We start from the raw sequence: 17,155 nt of genomic DNA on the forward strand, positions 1-17,155 counted from the left end.
CTCTGCTAGGCCGGAGGCCCCAGGATCCCGGGGCTGCTGCCTGCTGCCCATCCCTCTGCCCCAGCCTCCCGGCCTTGGCCCGCCCCTGGGCTGGGCTGCTGCCTGAAACTCTGTCCCCACGTCCTCCCACGGCCCAGGCCTGCCCTCCCGCTCATCGTGGCCCTTCCTCGGCCCCGATGCCCCCCGCACGGCAGCCACCCCCACTGGCGCTCTGACTGTCTTCTCGTCCGGACGGTGGCTGTCCTTCAGGAGTCCCGGGCACCACACCCAACCCCTGGCCCCAAGACCTGTGGGCTTGAGGGAGGCGCTGAGTCATTCTTCCTGGGGGACACCCCCATGACCCTCGGGTCTCTGCCGGGATGGAAGGAGGGCTGAGCCCCGCATCCCAGGAGCAGCACAGGTTGCCTCTGAGGTGGTGAGCTCCCTGACCCCACGGGTATGCAAGTGGAGATCCTCCTCGAGGTGGGTCAGGGGTGGGGGCTGATTCAGCCGGTGGAAGTGCCAGATCCAGGCATCAGCGCCACGCCCGCCAACTCTGTCCCCCAGGGCCGTGGAGGTGGGGGAGGGGAGACAGCCCCAGACGCAGCTACACGGCAGAGCAGGCAGAGCATTGCTCCCGCTCCTGCACTCACGGCAGACATGGCCAACCAATGGGAGACAGAACCCTCAACCCAGGACTCAGGCAAGTGATCCTTGGGGGTGGCTGGGGCCTGGGCCTCTCTTCTCAACGGGGTGGACACCCAGCTTTGCCATGAAGCCCCCCAGGGTCTGACACCCCTTCTCTCTCTCAGGCCACGGCTCTCACTCTCTGACACGCACATGCACACACACACACACACACACACACACGCACAGACACGCAGGAACACAGGCAGCGTGAAATGTAAGCCAGGTGGTCTGTCTCAGCGTCCAGGGCAGTGTCTGTGCACAGGAGGCGCTCAGTTCGTGCCTGATAAGTGAAGGACTCCCTGGGTCCCAGCTGCGGGCCCGCCTGTCCCCCGGGGAGGGGTGGAGGCTGAGGGACCGCGCTCCCCTAAACAGTGGGTGGCTTGGGGCCCGGCCATGGTTTCCTGGAGTCTTTCAATGAGTGCTGAGGTCAAGTCCTACATTAATGCACAGTGGTGACCGTGGGGCGGGAGAACCGGGCTGGCGGAGGGCACCCCAGGAACCCCCACCTTCCCTGCCCCTTCCGAGGGAATTCTTTGGTATCAGAGAGGCTTTTAGGAAATGGCTGTGGTTAAAAGGCCCCCTGCTTAATGGTCCCTTAAATTAGAATGGGTCTCACTCGGCAACGTGGCCGCTGACCCACAGGGAGAGGGCAGCCCCGCCCGGGCGCGGGCGTCGCCCCCGGAGTTCCTGCGTCTGGGTTCTGCCCCGTCCGCTAGTCGGGTCGTGGGCTCACCTAGTGAGTTCAAAGGAATGCCTTTTTCTGCAGCAAAGCAGCAGCCAGGGCTCAGGGTCACTGCCCCCCGCTCAGGCACCTCTGTGGGAACCCAGCACGGGGACATTCCTCGGGAAAGAAGAATGTTCACGTGGGGGACCGATGGGTCCCTGCCAAGGCCAGTCACTCAACAGGCTCAACGGGCCGAGCCTGAGCCCCGGGGGGGACAGACTCCAGGCCTGTCCTGGGGACAGAGCCGGGCGGGGTCCGTGCGCACCCGCCGCAGGGCGCCCTTCGTCGGGAGCCGGTCCCCCAGCTGGTGGCTTGGCAAGGGGGCCCATGATGGGAAAGGCCACGGGCAGAGGGGGCCGCCCAGGGGAGTGTCTGACCCCGCCCAGGCCAGAGCAAAGCCTTCCCAGGGCCAGGCCTGTCTGAGGCGTCAGCTCGTGGGCCTCCGCGGGAGCAGGCTGTGCTGACGTAAGAAACAAACCCAAATGTAACACAACAGGGGCCTGTTCTTGACTCTGTCGGGGCCCAGGGAGTGTCCTCTCGGCGGGTCTCCCCCAGCGGTGCGCGGGGGTCCGGGCCGCCTCCGGCCGTGCGGGGGTACTGAGGAACGCAGGAGGCGCGCACCCACCCCTAACTGCCTCCCATCAGAGGTGACCTGGAGAAACGGAGGTCCACGGCCTCAGGGAGGCCGGGAAAGGGGACCCGCAGAGCCGAAGGTCCACGGGGAAGCCAGGGAAGTGGGGGGCAGGGAGAAGGAGACCCCGGGAGCCGCGGGAACTGCCTGTGCAAAGGGCCGGAAACGAGAGACAGTAACGGCCCAGAAGGTGAGGACCCTTCAGCCCCACCCGGGCTGACATTCGTCGGCAGCCGTCCGTCTCGAGAGACGATGGCGTAGCTTCTTGAGAGTCTATCTGCACCGCCGAGAATGACTGTGCAGTCCGATTCGGGAGTGACAATCCCTGCCACACATGTTACAGGTGAAGGCAGATGGCTGTTGTTGCTGCTGCTGACGCTGCTTCCGCCTCGATCTTTTCTGGACCGCCTCCTCGTTGCGCGCAGCCTCCGCGCGTGACGTACCTTGCCTGACCGCGAGCCTCCAGGCTAGGCGGTCGTCTGCTTGTACTTCCCATGTGTTGAGATTGATGGAGCATTGTGTCATGTCCTTTTTGCAGATGTCTTTGAACCGCAGTTTTGGGCGCCCTGTCATCCTCTTGCCTTCTGCTAGCTCGCCGTAGAGGAGGTCTTTGGGGATACGGCCTGCATCCATTCTTTTGACATGGCCGAGCCACCTGAGGCGTCTCTCGCTAAGAACTGCATGCAAACTGCACATATTGGCTCGCTTCAGCACCTCGGTGTTGGGGACCTTATCCTGCCAGGCGACATGCAGGACGCGTCGCAGGCACCTCATGTGGAAGCTGTTGAGTTTCCTTTCGTGCCTTGCGTAGGTGGTCCACGTCTCGCTGCCATAGAGGAGAGTGCTGAGTACGCAGGCTTGGTAGATGCGCAGTCTGGTTTTCTCAGTGAGGCTGGAATTGTTCCACGCTCGCCGGTTCAGTCTGGCCATAACTGTGGCTGCCCTGGCGATTCTCCGGTTGACCTCCAAGTCGACTGACAGAGAGCTCGAGATGGTGGACCCGAGGTAAGTGAAGTCGTTGACAACCTCCAGGGTGTATCCGTCGATGGTGATGCATGGGGGAGTCCCCGTGCCTTGAGCCATAACATTCGTCTTCGTCAGGCTGATGGCTAGTCCGAACTCCTTGCATGCATGGGAAAGGCAAGTGACTAGCTGTTGGAGTCCCTCTTCGGAGTGTGATGTCAAAGCTGCGTCGTCGGCGAAGAGCATCTCACGGATGAGCACCTCTTTGACTTTGGTCTTGGCTCGTAGACGGGCCAGGTTGTAGAGCTTGCCATCGGATCTGGTGTGAATGAAGACACCCTCGCTGCAGTCCTTAAAGGCGTATTGGAGGAGCATGGAGAAGAAGATTCCGAACAGCGTAGGCGCGAGGACGCAGCCCTGCTTTACTCCGCTGCTGACTGGGAAGGCCTCAGAGGTTGCGCCATTGTAGGACACCGTGCTGTGCATGTTGTCGTGAAAGGACATGACCACAGCAAGCAGATGTGGTGGACAGCCAATCTTCCGTAGCAAGCTGAAGAGTCCGCTTCGACTGACCAGATCAAACGCCTTCGTGAGGTCAATAAAGGCGAGGTAGAGTGGTTTATGCTGCTCGTGACACTTCTCCTGCAGCTGGCGTAGGGAGAAGATCATGTCCACTGTTGAGCGGCCAGCTCTGAAGCCACACTGGGACTCTGGGTAGACGCGGGAAGCAAGGGTCTGCAGGCGGGCAAGAGCGACCCGGGCGAATACTTTGCCGACGACGCTGAGGAGAGAGATGCCCCGGTAGTTGTTGCAGTCGCTGCGGTCTCCTTTGTTCTTGTACATGGTGATAATGTTGGCGTCTCTCATATCCTGGGGGATGTAACCCTCCTTCCAGCAGAGACAGAGTAGATGGTGGAGCGGCTGTAGCAGGACTGGTTTCCCGCTCTTTAGGATTTCTGGAGGGATTCCGTCGCTTCCTGGTGCTTTCCCGCAAGCGAGGCGGTCGATGGCTTTGCCGAGCTCTGCCGCAGTAGGTGGGGTGTCTAGCTCCTCCATGACTGGTAGGTCTGGGATGGCGTTAAGAGCAGTGTCTGTTACGGTGTTCCTCGTTGCGTACAGCTCGAGGTAGTGCTCGGTCCACCGCCGCATTTGCTGTTCCTGGTCAGTGATGACCTCACCTGTCTTGGACTTAAGGGGGGCGATCTTGGAGGGGATTGGGCCTGTTGCCTTCTTGATACCCTCATACATTCCTCGTGCATTGCCTATATCGGCGGCTTCCTGAATGCTTCTGCACAGGTTTAGCCAATAGGTGTTGGCACAGTGGCGGGCGGTCTTCTGGACTTTGTTCCTGGCAGCCCGTAGAGCTTGAAGTGTACTGGGAGTGGGCGTGACCTTGTAAGCCAGCAGGGCCCTCCTCTTAGCCTCGATCACGGGTTCCATTTCTTCCCAGTGAGCCTCGTACCAGTCAGCGTTCTTCCGCTCTTTCTTCCCGTAAGCAATAATGGCGGAGTTGTATATGGCATCGCGGAGACGTGGCCAATTGGATTCGATAATGTCATCTGCCGCCACTCCCTCGCCGAGTGCATCTTCCATCTTGTTGATGAATTGCTGGGTCTTAACTGGGTTGCTGGCACAACTGGTGTTGATGCGTGGGCGACCCTTCATCTTGGAGTGGTGCAACCTCTTCGGCATTATGCGCACCTTGCTTACCACGAGGGCATGGTCCGTGTCGCAGTCTGCACTGTGGTAGCTGCGGGTGAGGAGGGTGCTGCCAATATCCGTTCTTCTGGTGATGACAAGGTCAAGCTGGTGCCAATGACGGGAGCGGGGGTGCCTCCATGACACCTGGTGGATCTCTTTGCACTTGAAGAATGTGTTTGTCACGCACAGGCCGTGGTGACACAAAAGCTCAAGCAGTCGCTGACCATTCTCATTGATCTTTCCTCTCCCAAAGTTTCCGAGGCAGGTGGGCCAGGCCATGTGGTCGGCTCCTACTCTTGCGTTGAAGTCTCCAAGGAGATAGAGAGCGTTACTTCTGGGAATCTTGGATAACGCTTCGTCCAGTGCATGGTAGAACTGTTCTTTCTCTTCGGTGGTGGCGCAGAGGGTTGGGGCATACGCGCTAAGAATGCTGACTGGGCCGAAAGTTGTTGACAATCGGAGGGTAAGTAATCTCTCTGTGCCTCCTGTGGGTGGCTCTATGGAGTTAACAAGCGTGTTCTTCACAGCGAACCCAACACCGTGCTGTCTTGGTTGGTCCGGAGACTTCCCTTGCCAGTAGAAGGTGTAGTTGGTTTCTCTGATAGTTCCGTTGTCGGCCAACCGGGTCTCCTGTAGAGCCGCAATGTCGATGTTTAGTCGTGCCAGTTCCCTATCGATGACAGCGGTTTTCCTGGCACCCTTGATCCACGGAAGGTCTGCAGTAAGTCCGGGGCACATGGTCCTGATGTTCCAGCTAGCGAGGCGAAGAGCCGGAGGCTTCTTTCTTGTTGTTTGCTTGGAATTAACTGGTGCGGGTGTTTTGTGGCCCACTTTTCGAGAGGCGCCTCTCTGATCCCCACGCACCCAGTGGGGCAGGCGAGCCATGGCGAGACGGTAGCTGTCCAGTGAGGTGCGATGACCTCTCCCACCGTCAGAGGAGACCCCTGGCGCTCGTTTCCTTCGCCAATCGGATGAGCTTATAACCGGTATCTGTCTCCTCCCGTGTTGAGTCGACATCTTGCGATGACGCTGGAGTGTCCTCTCAAGTGAAACTGAAGCTACAGAGCCTGGGCAGGGTGATATGGAGGGTCTGCTGTTGCCCATGCAGCAGACCCCCCCTCTCTTCGCAGCTGAAGGGTCCAAGGGAAAGACAAAGTCAATACAGCTTGGCTTCAGGTGCGCCGCAGGAGTTGCCGGTGTTGACTACAATGTCAAACCGCCTTAGGGACTCCGGCTCCGGATTTTCTGTCGGGGTTTACTCCCTTAGCCTTTCCCCTGAAGAGGTATGCCGCAAGGCAGCGGAGGTTTTTTGGGGTCAGAGTTTTCCTTCTCTGATTTTAGAGATGTCCTTCCTCTTTCCTCCTTTACAGTCTTGAGGGCAGCATTTACAGGCTAAAATAGAAAACTGGCAGTGTAACCTTCTAAGCAGATACTACCGGGCTGACATTAACGGGCCGGTTTCAGGAACGGCCTGCGCAGCCTCCGATGGGGCTGATGGCAGAGGAGGCAACCTGGGACTGGAGGGTCGGAACTTGCAGCCGCACCCCCAATGTCCCAGGCGGGGAGGGGGCTGGAGGCTGACCTGGGCACCGGTGGCCGGTGACCTCATCAGGCTGCCTACGTAAGGAACCCTCCACACAACCCCAAAGGCCTGGGGCTGGGCCGCTGCCCTGGGGGAACACGTGCAGGTGCGGGGACAGCGGCCCCCCAAGAGGGCTGTGTCCCGGCCCCACGCCTGGCGCCGTGCAGCTCTGCCCCCGGCCGTCCCGGGGTGGTGGCCTTTTGTAAGAAACCCACCAGCGAGTAACTGAAGTGTTTTCTGACCTCGAGGGGCCGCTCTGCAGCACTGACGCCCCAGTCCCGACCCTCCAGTCCCAGGTTGCCTCCTCTGCCATCAGCCCCACCTGATCTAGGGCGGGTCTGTCAGACGCACCGGGGACACCCTGGACTGGTGGTTGACACCTGCAGTGTGGACAGTCGTGTGGGACTGAGCCCTCCACCTGTGGGGTGTGTCACACTGGCTGGAAAAGCTGAGAACTGCTTGGTGTGGGGCCCCCCACGTTAGCGGGGGAGTGTGGGGGCGGAGCCGGGCAGTTTGGTGGTCAGTGCCGTCCTGAGCGAGGCCAGGGAACAGAACACTTTTCTCCTTCCGACCCTCCTAGGCCGGCGCTGGCGAGGGCCTCCGAGGAGGCGACCGTGAAGACGAATGGAGCCTGAGGATGAGGAGGAGCCAGCAACGTGGGAAACGCAGCGCGCCAGGCAGAGGGAGCGCGAGTGCAAAGGCCCTGGGGCTGGGAGGCCTCCGGGGCGCGGGGGGCGCGGGGGGCCACGCAGGCCTCTGGTGCCGCCAGGGAGGGAGGTCTGGATGGACGGCGGGTGCAGGCAGCGGGAGCAGGAGTGTCGTGGCAAGGGAGGCGCCTCCCCGGGGCGGCAGAGGCGGGGAAGTCAGGTAAGAGGCTGAGTGCGGGCAGTTCTGGCCAGGAGGGTGGCGGATGCGGCTCCGGCCCGAGCCCCTGGGTGGGCCGCGGTGTACGTGCTCAGTAGGACAGGCAAGGACGGGACTGGGGAACGGGGAGACCGAATGAAGAGCCCATGGGAGACAGGCCAGGTCTGCAGCACCCACGAGCCACGCAAGTGGGGGTGAAGGTCCAGGGTCGGACACACAGAGCTCAAGGGAGCGGGCTGACCGGCTGCCGGAAAAACCCATTTGAGGGGTTTCTGCGCTTGGGGGCAGTGGCCTCTCTGGGGATGGGAGAAGAGGAATGAATAGGCTGTTTACGCGGGACTCGTGGTGGTCTCCCCCTTTTCAGACAAAGGCACCAAGGCCCAGAGAGGGGACAGAACCAGGGGGGCTCCCAGGGGGCTCAGCACGTGCCCCGCTCACCCCCAGCCTCAGCTGGCTCAATCCGTCCAGCAACCCAGAATATGGTCGGAACTGTTATTACTCTGATTTCACAGACAGAGAAACAGACACAGAGCAAGTCAGTGAGGTCCCCACAGTCACCTCAGAAGCTAGTGGCAGACCTAAGCCAGGGCATCTGACCCCACGGGTGACTTGCCTGAGGCCACGCGGCCACCGGGCTGGGCACTGACCCGGACCCGCTGGTTTGGACCCCCTCATGCTCTCCTGGGGCAGAGCTGTCATTCTGCCCCACGATCATTTTCACAGGCGTTTCCGGGAATAAGATGTCTCAGTGCGGCCTCCGGTCTTATCAGTGAAATTACTAGGTACAGAATGGGGGGCCTGCCCCATGCTGAGGGGCCAGCGGGTCAGCCGGGGTCAGGCAAAGGGGTGTCACTCTTTCTGGCCTTGGGGGCCAAACGAGGAAGAGCCACACCCCCATCATTTGAGGTACAGTCATCACATCTGATCCCGACAGCTACCCCGTGAGTGAATCACCTCCAGGTTCTATAGACGATGAAACAGGGGCTCAGGGATGGAAGCCACCTGCCGAGGCCACCCAGCTAACGGCGGCAGAACCAGGACACGAACCCAGACATCTGGATTCTAGTCACTTCTTCAGCAGACATGTCTCGAATCAGGCTTATTCGGGGCCACGTCCCAAGCCAGGGGCTGGGAATACACACGTCAGTGAGACGTCACGACCCCAACGACCTCGTGGTTGAGGGAGAGGACACAGGAACCGTTCGCTGCGGAGCATCACTCGGCCTCCAAGCGGGAGGGCGGCTGACGCCCGCTCCAGCGCGGACGGCCCTCGAGGACACCGTGCTGCATGGACAACCCAGACGGGAAGGGCAGACGCGTGATCCCACTTACAGGAGGTCCCTGGAGGAGCCAGAACCACAGGGACAGAAAGTAGGACCGTGGGGGCCGAGTCTGGGGGAGAAACGGGGGGTCGCTGCTTCCCGGGGCCCGAGTATGGGTTCAGGAAGAGGAAACGGCTCTGGGGGCAGCTGCCGTCACCATGAACACACTCAGCCCCTGTTGGACTGAACCCTTAAAAATGACAGGTGCAATTCAGTTTATGGTATGTGTACTTCATCACAAATTAAAATTGTTTTAATTTAAAAGGTAAATAAAAACCCTTTATCCACGGGGTCTATCTATAGCAGTGACTGAGAGCCTGGGGCGCTCCCTTTAGCACTGGGCCAGCTGTGGGGGGGGGGGGGCAAAGGAGGGGTGTGAGAAGGTGCTTCTGCTCGCAGGGTGCCAACACCCCAGCAGGGGGGCCGGGGGCCTGGCCAGGCACACAGCCATGTCGTGGCCCCCGGAGGTGGCCAGGCCCAGCATAGAGGCTTTGCACACACGCCCCGTTGGGTCCCCCACACGGGTCTATGCGGGCCATAGTCAGTCTGTCCTGCAGAGGAGGGAACCAAGGCTCAAAGTCAAGCACCCGGCCCAGGGTACCCAACTAGTAACAGGAAGGGCACCCACAACTGCACCCTCGGGTATCAGTGATCACTGATGAGTAACAAGTTACCTCAAAATGTAGTGGCTGAAAACAATCAATATTTATTATCGGTCACAGTCTCTGCAGGCGGGCAAGGGATCTGGGAGCTGATGGACCAGGTGGTTCTGCCTCATGGTCTCTTGTGGGACCACAGGGAAGATGTCGGGGGGCCGCAGCGATCTGAAGGCTGGATGGCTCCTTTGCCTGGCACTGGGCACAAGGCCTCAGGTCCTCGTCACCGGGGCCTCTCTGCTGCTTGAGTGTCCTTACAACATGGCGGCTGGCTCGCCCCAAAGCGAGTGGTTGAAGAAAGCAGGGCAGAAGCCACACGCCTCTGACGCCATGGCCCTGACAGTCAGGTTCCACCATTTCCGCCACATCCTGTTGGCTACTGGGGGAGGCGAGGGTCGTCAGAGGCCAGCTTGAACCAGCTGCCACCCCAGACCCGGCCGACCCTCCCACCAGGCACCTGCGTCCTGCTCCGAGACCCGTGGTCGGCTGTGCAGAGGTGCCTGGTATCAGAGGAGTTTCCAGAGACCGCTGGGAGTGGGGTCCCTGGAGGAGGGGGGCAGGCCTGGTGGGGGTACCATGCTGTGCCGCAGAGGCAGCTGTGCGCTTGTGCATCACCCGAGCTGAGAAGCTCACGCCGGGCCATCGTCACGTTTGGGAAAGGCAGGAGGCAGCCTTCTCAGGTGTGTGCCTCCTCAGGAGCACAGTGGGGCTTGGGGACAGAGGGACCAGCTGAGTGGCAACACTTCTGGCTGTGGCAGCAGGAGCTGGAGGTCGGTGACAGACTCAGAATGTGTCCCCTGGGTGTGCCCCTGCGTAGGTCTCCCATGTCCACTCTGACCCACAGCCTCCTCCTCTAAAATGGGATAATTAGTTGTCCCTCCCACGCAGGAGAGAAGAAAGCCAACCGTGTGGAGAGGCCCCGCCCACAGCAGAGCTCGGTTCCGCCTCTGACACAGTCCCGCCCTGGGGACAGGTGACAGGGTCAGACACCCTGCACCAGCGGGACACAAGTGTCCGGGGCCCAGGCCAGCGAGGACACTCCCTGCCACCCATGCAGACCAGCCGGGACAGCGGCCCCCGCCCCGGGCATGCTGAGGGGAAGAGCCAACGTGCCTGTGGTTTCCGGGACGCCCCACTCGTGACAGCCACCCGGACAGCTGTTGCACACCTGCACAGCTCTTTCTTCACATTCCAGGGGGCGGATAACGGGGACCGCGGACCGCTCCCTCCTGGGACGCCTGACAAAGGCCACGGCCACGCCTTTCTCCCCGCCGGAAGTTTCGTTTCCATTCCATCAGAAAGCTGTTCTCGGCGCTGCTGACACAAGAAAGGAACATGTCCCCGGACTTGGGAGGGGGCATGGCCACTCGGGAACAGGAAGGCTCTGGGGAGTGGAAACCGAAAAGAGGTCATTTCCCATCCACCTGCCCGGTCACCCCGAGGACAGCCGGACACGCTGTGTTGCCGTCCCTGCACGTGGTCACCGACAGCGGCAGCGGCCACGCCTGCTCTGCCCTGTGGCCCGGCTGACAGGTGCTGCTGGGACTCTTCACACTCTACGGGACACGAACAAGCTGGCGAACTCGCCCAAGGTCACCCTGACGCCTGCGCCCTTTCACCTCCTGGGAAAGGAAGGGGCGGTATATCGGGCGGGAGAGCAGCGGAGCTGGCGGCGACAAGTGCTCGCTCGGCACCGGTTTGCTTTTTGCCACTTCGATCCCCAGCAGATGCCGGTGCCCATGTACGATGCCAGGCCCGCGCCCGTGGACATGTGTGCAGACCCGTCAGTGAGCTGCTGGGGCTGGGGACGGCCCCCGGAGGAGGGAGAGGAGGCGGCTGCCCGCTCAGCAGTGGCCAGTGGATAACTGGGGGGAAGGGGGGACAGTGGGGGGGGTGAGCACTGGGCGCTCACACCGCCAACCAGAGGTCACCGGAAGTAGCATCGACATAACACCAGGGACGGCTGGGCACGCTGTCCTACCGCCTTCTGGCATATTCCGCAGGTGGAGCCCTAGGTCACTGCCATGGGGGACTCTGGCTGTGACGCGGGCGCCAGGAATCCTGCGGGCCACGGACGGTCCCAGCCCCCGGCAGCGTGCCCGGCGCACAGGAGGCCCCCAAAGCTTTGCTGAGCAGACGCACGACGAGTCTTTGGCACCAGAGGAACCTGAGCGCACACCCTGCCTTTTCCTTTCATGACCCTCTCTGGGCCCTGGGTTTCCACCCTGTGAAGCGAGGATCCCCATGTTACCCGAGTGGGATCGTTACGAGGGTTTGCTGAGTTAATGCTTGCAGAATGCAGCATGGAGCAGGCGCTCGGGGAAGTGCCAGCCGGCCCCTCCCGCGGGCCTCCGGGCTCCTGCTCACCTGCCAGCTGAGGCCCCGCCCGCCCCGAGCCCCGGGCGGCAGGTGACTGCAGGGCTCCAGGAGCCAGCGCTGGGAGCGTGGGAACTTCCTGCCGCCCTGTTTGTCTTGGGCGGCCCGGGCGGGGCCGACACCCTCTGTCAGCTCCAGCGCGGTCCTGCCAGGCCGCCCAGAGTGAAAGGGAAGAATTGTTCCCGTGACCTTTGCGTTCCTTGTCAAAGGTGATTTCGGCAAGTACCACCCTCTTCCCTAAAGACCAGGCCAGCCTTGGTTCCCCCCCCACCCCTCCCAAAGGGGCTGCAGGGGCCGCTCTGCAGCCCCGTGTGGCCCTGCCGGCGGTGTAGGCCCTGTGTCCACTCCACCCCGGGCCAGCGGCCATCCAGGGCTCCTGCCCTGTCCCAGGAACCTCCAGGTCCTCATTCTGCTCTCTGCCCCCTGGGACCTAGCACGGAACCCAGCTCAGGGTCTCAGGCTCAGGCATTTCAGATCCTCCAGCTCCCCAGCCCTGGAGAATTGCTCCCACCCACCCAGAGCAAGGGGCCCTCTCCCACCCCCACTCCCACCGCCCACCCCCCATCCCCACTCAGCCCTGGGAGGGCGTCCCCAGCGCCTGTCTGTGGAGCTGGGCCACGGGACTCTACACAACTGCAGGTGCTTCCTTCACCAAGTCTTCATTCCCGGGCCTGAGCCTCCTCTGCCCCCCACCAGGCAGCCAGCCCACCGCTCGCTGCCCACCTCCCCTGCTGCGGCGCGGCGGGTGGCCCCAGGGTGCAGCCCTGGTGGGGGTGGGCGGAAGGGCAGCCTTGGATCACGGAAGCTTCATTTCCAGTTTTCCAGAAGATGCTGATTATGACTGATCATTGTTCTTTCCTTCTGGGGCATGAAAAGCAGGTTCAGCTCAAAACCGGAAAAGCAGCAGGTCAGGGTTCCCAGAGTATGAAATGTCAGCCTCCAGCGGCAGTGACATTCACCCAGGGGCACTAAAAATAGACGTGAGCCCAGGAGCCTGAAGCCTCTGGGCCGGGACACAGGCGCGCTCAGGGCAGAGACGACACGCGCCCACGGCATCTGCGGCCGCATGGCGAGGCCAGGGGTTTGCTCTTGCTGTTTTCTTACGAGACGAAAAGGAAGCAAACTTGAGAAGGGTCAGCGCAGAAGGACTGGGTCATTTTAATTGTGACCTTGCCACACGTAACGAAATTCAAACAGAAGCAAACCTGTCGTGCGATGTGACCACCGGCAAGCCTGGGGTTAGGCAGGGCTCAGCCCTGCTTGGCCCAAGGAGGACAGAGGGCGGCCACGGTGGCCTGAATGAGGCCGGCGCAGCCCAAGGGGACTCTGTGATGATTACGTGTCTGTACCTGCTCCATCTGCCACGGAGCCACTGGCCACCCCAGGTCCCACGCACCTGCCATGTGGCTGCTGTGACTGAGCGACAGAACTGTTAGTGTTATTTCATTTTAACTGACTTCGGTTTAAGTAGCCATGTTTAAACAGTGGCTGGCGGCCACCCCCTTGGACAGCAGAGTTCTAGGCTGGAATACCGCGATCGGGACCCAGGATGGGGAGGAAGGTGAGGCTGCTGTGTCAGGAGTGACCAGGGGACCTGGTGCAAGCCGGATCACCAAGGCCCCAGTCATCGATTCTGGTGCCTGCACGGTTTTAGCATCGAGGAGACAGAACGTCCATGAAGCTCAGTGCCGCCCATCCTTTAGTCTCACGCTCTATCTCGGCCACTTCAGATCTCCTAACTGGGGACGCTCCTTGTGGGATCCCATTGCTAATACATTTTCTGCACAGCAGCCAGAGGGCCCTTCCACAACACCAGCACAGCCATGTCCTGCCCCACTCGAGACCCTTAGCAGTGTCTCCCTGCTGCGGCCATCCGGGTCCTTCCCCGCGGTGCCTCCAGCCTGGTCCCGCACACACCCACTGGTGCTGGCTGCTTTTTTTGTTGGCTCCCCTGCCCAGGGAGCCCCAAGGGCAAGGCTAGCTCTTGCCCGGCCTTGGCGTCCCCCACCCGAGTGCAGGGCTGAAGAGCTCCCACCGGAAGCCTCCTGGGAGTCCAGGAATTCCATGTGCATGTTCTGCCTGTGCCCTCAAAGTGGTAAGATGACTGCCCTGTCTCACAGATGAGAAGACAGAAGCTCAGAGAGGGAGGGGAAGGCTTGGCCAAGGCCAGGAGGGGAAATGGTGGACTTGGGACTCAGACTTGGAAAGGGGAGCCCCCAAACCTTGCTTTCTGCACAGAGCACTCCATTTCAACACAGCGACTGAGCTCAGGGCGGAAACAAGGTCATAGGGCTTTTAGTCCAGTGTCTTCCTCTACTAATTTAATACACGTTTGGTGAAAAAAGGGATGGACAGATGGATGGATGGGTGGATGAATGGATGGATGGATGGTAGCTGAATGGATAGATACCCGCAGAATGGACAGCCGGGTTGGGGCACAGGTGGAGGGGGACGGATGGAGAGGTGGATGGAAGTGAGCATGGACCAATGACCGAATCAATGAATGGGAGGGCAGCAGGACATGGTAAGGAGTAAAGCAAACGGTCATGACTAGAGAAGTGGATGAGATAACGTTTCACCATTTTCTACCATTTTTCAGGTTTATCAAAAACTCATGTCATGCAAAAAAAATGCTTTGAAGCGTTTGCTCGTAAAGCGGTGCAGTAAGCAGTGAGCTGTGTGTATGGAGAAAGCCTTGGGCCCCTCGCTGCCGGCTCCCGGAGCCCCGCCCTCGTGCCGCTTTCCCATGGGAAGGCTGCGGAACAATAGCAATTTCTTCTGAATAGAGCTCTCCCCTGAGCCAAAAAGTAAACAGCAGCGAGGGAGGGACGAGCCCGAGCCGCTGTGGGACCACTCAGTGGCGATGACATAACTGGGACACACCTGGGCGAGGCCGAGATCCCGCGGATTTTAACCGGCCGAGAGGGAGGAAGCAGAGGCGGAGGCGGGCCGGGCTCGCCCAGGGCAGGAATGGCTGTGCGGTGCCTGGTCTCCCGGGGACCCGGGTTGTCCGGGGAGGGAGGCGGGCAGGAGGGCATTCAGGTGTCCTTCACGGAGGCCGCTCTTACACTGACAGGCCCTCGCCTGACTGTGTTGTTTGATCTTCTGAGGGGAGGCACAGTTCTGTTCCCTTTTCAGAGTAAAAGTGGAAATGAGACACAGAGGTCCGGTCCCTAGCCAAAGTCACGCCGCTGCCACGGGCAGCGCGCCGGGACTGTCAGCCCCCACCAGGGCTCACCAAGCTGTACGGCTTCCACCCTCGTCTCTCCACCCCTCCCTCCCACCATTAAGTCACTGATTCTTTCCCCCCGCAGCCCCCTGCGGTGTCTCCCTGCCCGCAGTACCGGAAAGGAGACAGAATGTAGGGTCCTGTCCGTGAATGGAGGCCCAGGAGCTTTACAGCGGATCTCTCGCTTTCTCTGCAAGGCAACGCCCGGGTCAGGGGTGCTCTTCCCTGTGGCAGAAGAAGAGACTGAGGCCCACAGAGGCTCTGGAGCCATGCCTTGGGCCTGAGGCTCAGGGAGAGCTTCGCAAGGGATCCCTGAGCAGAGAGGGCAGCGCAGGGGCGCTGTGTGCTGCAGAGTGGCGCAAGGAGGAACGGGCCCCCATGTCACCTGGTTGCCTGGCCAGACCTGGCGACGGTCAGCCTTGGAGCTCCTGGGGCCAGGGGGCTGGGAGAGCCCCAGAGACAGCGGGCAGAGCCTTGGCCCAGCTGCAGGCAGGCAGGCAGCCCAGTGCACAGCAGAGTCAGACCTCGGACGGGCGCCCCTCCACCCCAAGGACCAGCGGCGCATCCCCAGGAGAGGCCAGTGGAGGATCCCATGCAGAGCATGTGGATGCCCGTGGGCCCTGGGGAACCAGTAGACATGTATCCCTTCAGGGGGGCTGCACGGAGAGCCGGGAGCCCCCGCCTGCAGGCAAGGCCTTGTGTCTGGACATCCTTGCCACCTGGGCCATCTGGGGCTCCCCAGTCCAAACAAGCGACCCCTCAGGGGTGGGCACCGGGCACAAGCCACACCGTGGAAGAGGCCTCCCCTCCTGTAGGACACAGGAGCGGCCACCCAGCCTCTCAGGCTGGTGGGTCACATAAACAGCCCTGCACTACCCGCCGTGGGGAAGGGGCAGGCCTGCCTGGGGTGGGGGGCAGCGAAGATGAGCTTGGAGGCCTTTGGCTGGGATTTATGTTCCATACATCCCGGGTCTGGCAGCCGGGCACCAGTGGGGCGCGGCGGCAGGGGGGCAGCGGATACTGTTCTGCATCCGGGGGGCACAGGCCATTGGTCTGGGTACTTGGGTTTCAGCCCTGGCGAGGGTGGCGGAGACGGGGAGGTAAGGGTTCCCTGCAGGAAGCGGGAGGCCAGGCCAGGGGCACAGCGGGGTGGCATGGATCCAATGGCCCCCAGCGGCCCCCAATGTCTGTCTGCTGTTGGCTCCAGTCAGCTGCACTGGATGGACCGATGGCCATCTGCACAGGGTGGCAAGAGACTAAAGGAGCGAGCCCTGGGCACGGCCCTACCTGCACCAGCCTTCCTCCAGCACATAAGCTTTGACTGGGCGTCTGCTCTGTGCAGGAACCTTACCCGTCTTCTCTCCAACGCCCAGAACGGTCTTGGGGTTCACATTCTTACTTTACACAGGAAGGGACCAAGGCTCAGCGTGGTCAGTGACTGACACAAGACCACGCAGCTAATGCCACGATCTGGTCAGGATGTGAACCCAGGCCTGCCTGACCGCACGGAGTTATTTCCCATCAATATGCTGCCTTCGTTATTTTCATCGAGCAAAGAGGGACAATCACAGGATGTAAGAAGTGGGGTCACCGCGCCTGCAACCAATATGGCAGCCTTTGTGGCATCATCTGCCCACGAATGCTAGGCTGGATCAGCGAAGGGACAGCTGCATGGACCGTGGGACAGTTGGACAAAGAGATGGATAGATGACTGGATAAACGAGGGTCACGTTCATGAGTGGGATGCGAAGACGGGTGGGTGGATGATAAATGGATGATGGATGGGTGGTGGGTGAATGGAAGGATGGATGGATGGATGGACAGACGGACCTGTGAGTGTGCAGATGAATGAAGAGGATAAGTAAGCAATGAATGGGTCAGACGGACGTTTGCACGGGGGACCCGCGTGAAGGCTGGAAGCGCGGATGGAGAGGCGACGGGAAGGTCAGCGGGTGAGTGGACGGGCGGGTCTGATCTGACCCAACCCCGGCTGCAGGAGAGACTGTCAAACACTCGGTGGCCACCCCACACCAAGGTTCAGCTCCGCAGCCCAGGTGCTGCCTGAGGACGGTCAGCAACCCCGTGACGGGAGGCAGGCGGGGGCGGGGCTCTGCCGGGCCCTGGCCAAGCCATGGGGGCTTTTCTCTTCTCCAGATGTACCAAGCCCCGGCTCCTAAGTCACAACTGCCAGCAGGGCAGCCTCCCCTGCCCCAGCACCCCTCTCCTGCCCCGGAGGCCGGGCACCGCAGGTAAATCAGCAGCCTCCTTCCTTCCACTACAGAAGCCAGAGAGAGACATGTGTCCCCGGAGGGTGCCGCCCGTCTCGGGAGCTCTGCCGCAGGTGGGCAGTTGGGCAGGCGTGAGCGCATAGGCGGATGCCTGTGGGGTGGTCTATTGCAGCTGACGAAGCCCGAAGCCCGGAGGCCGGGCCACCGCCC

At 61.3% G+C, this 17,155-nt stretch overlaps 2 long non-coding RNA genes across 2 annotated transcripts; one reads left to right on the forward strand and one right to left on the reverse strand.

Moving 5' to 3' along the window:
* Positions 1-547: 547 nt before the first annotated feature.
* Positions 548-8,187, forward strand: LOC150017380 (uncharacterized). Its single transcript, XR_016507212.1, has 3 exons — positions 548-682; positions 6,851-7,137; positions 7,499-8,187. It is a non-coding gene; the product is annotated as an uncharacterized LOC150017380 (long non-coding RNA).
* A 955-nt stretch (positions 8,188-9,142) lies between these two features.
* LOC150017381 (uncharacterized) lies at positions 9,143-10,589 on the reverse strand. The gene is made up of 2 exons (XR_016509154.1): positions 10,281-10,589; positions 9,143-9,876 (listed from the first exon to the last, which is right to left on the reverse strand). It is a non-coding gene; the product is annotated as an uncharacterized LOC150017381 (long non-coding RNA).
* Between the last annotated feature and the right edge of the window lie 6,566 nt (positions 10,590-17,155).

This window comes from Furipterus horrens, unplaced genomic scaffold, assembly GCF_987537825.1.
Source record: "Furipterus horrens unplaced genomic scaffold, mFurHor1.1.pri manual_scaffold_2, whole genome shotgun sequence".
In the NCBI taxonomy this organism is placed as follows: Eukaryota; Metazoa; Chordata; class Mammalia; order Chiroptera; family Furipteridae; genus Furipterus; species Furipterus horrens.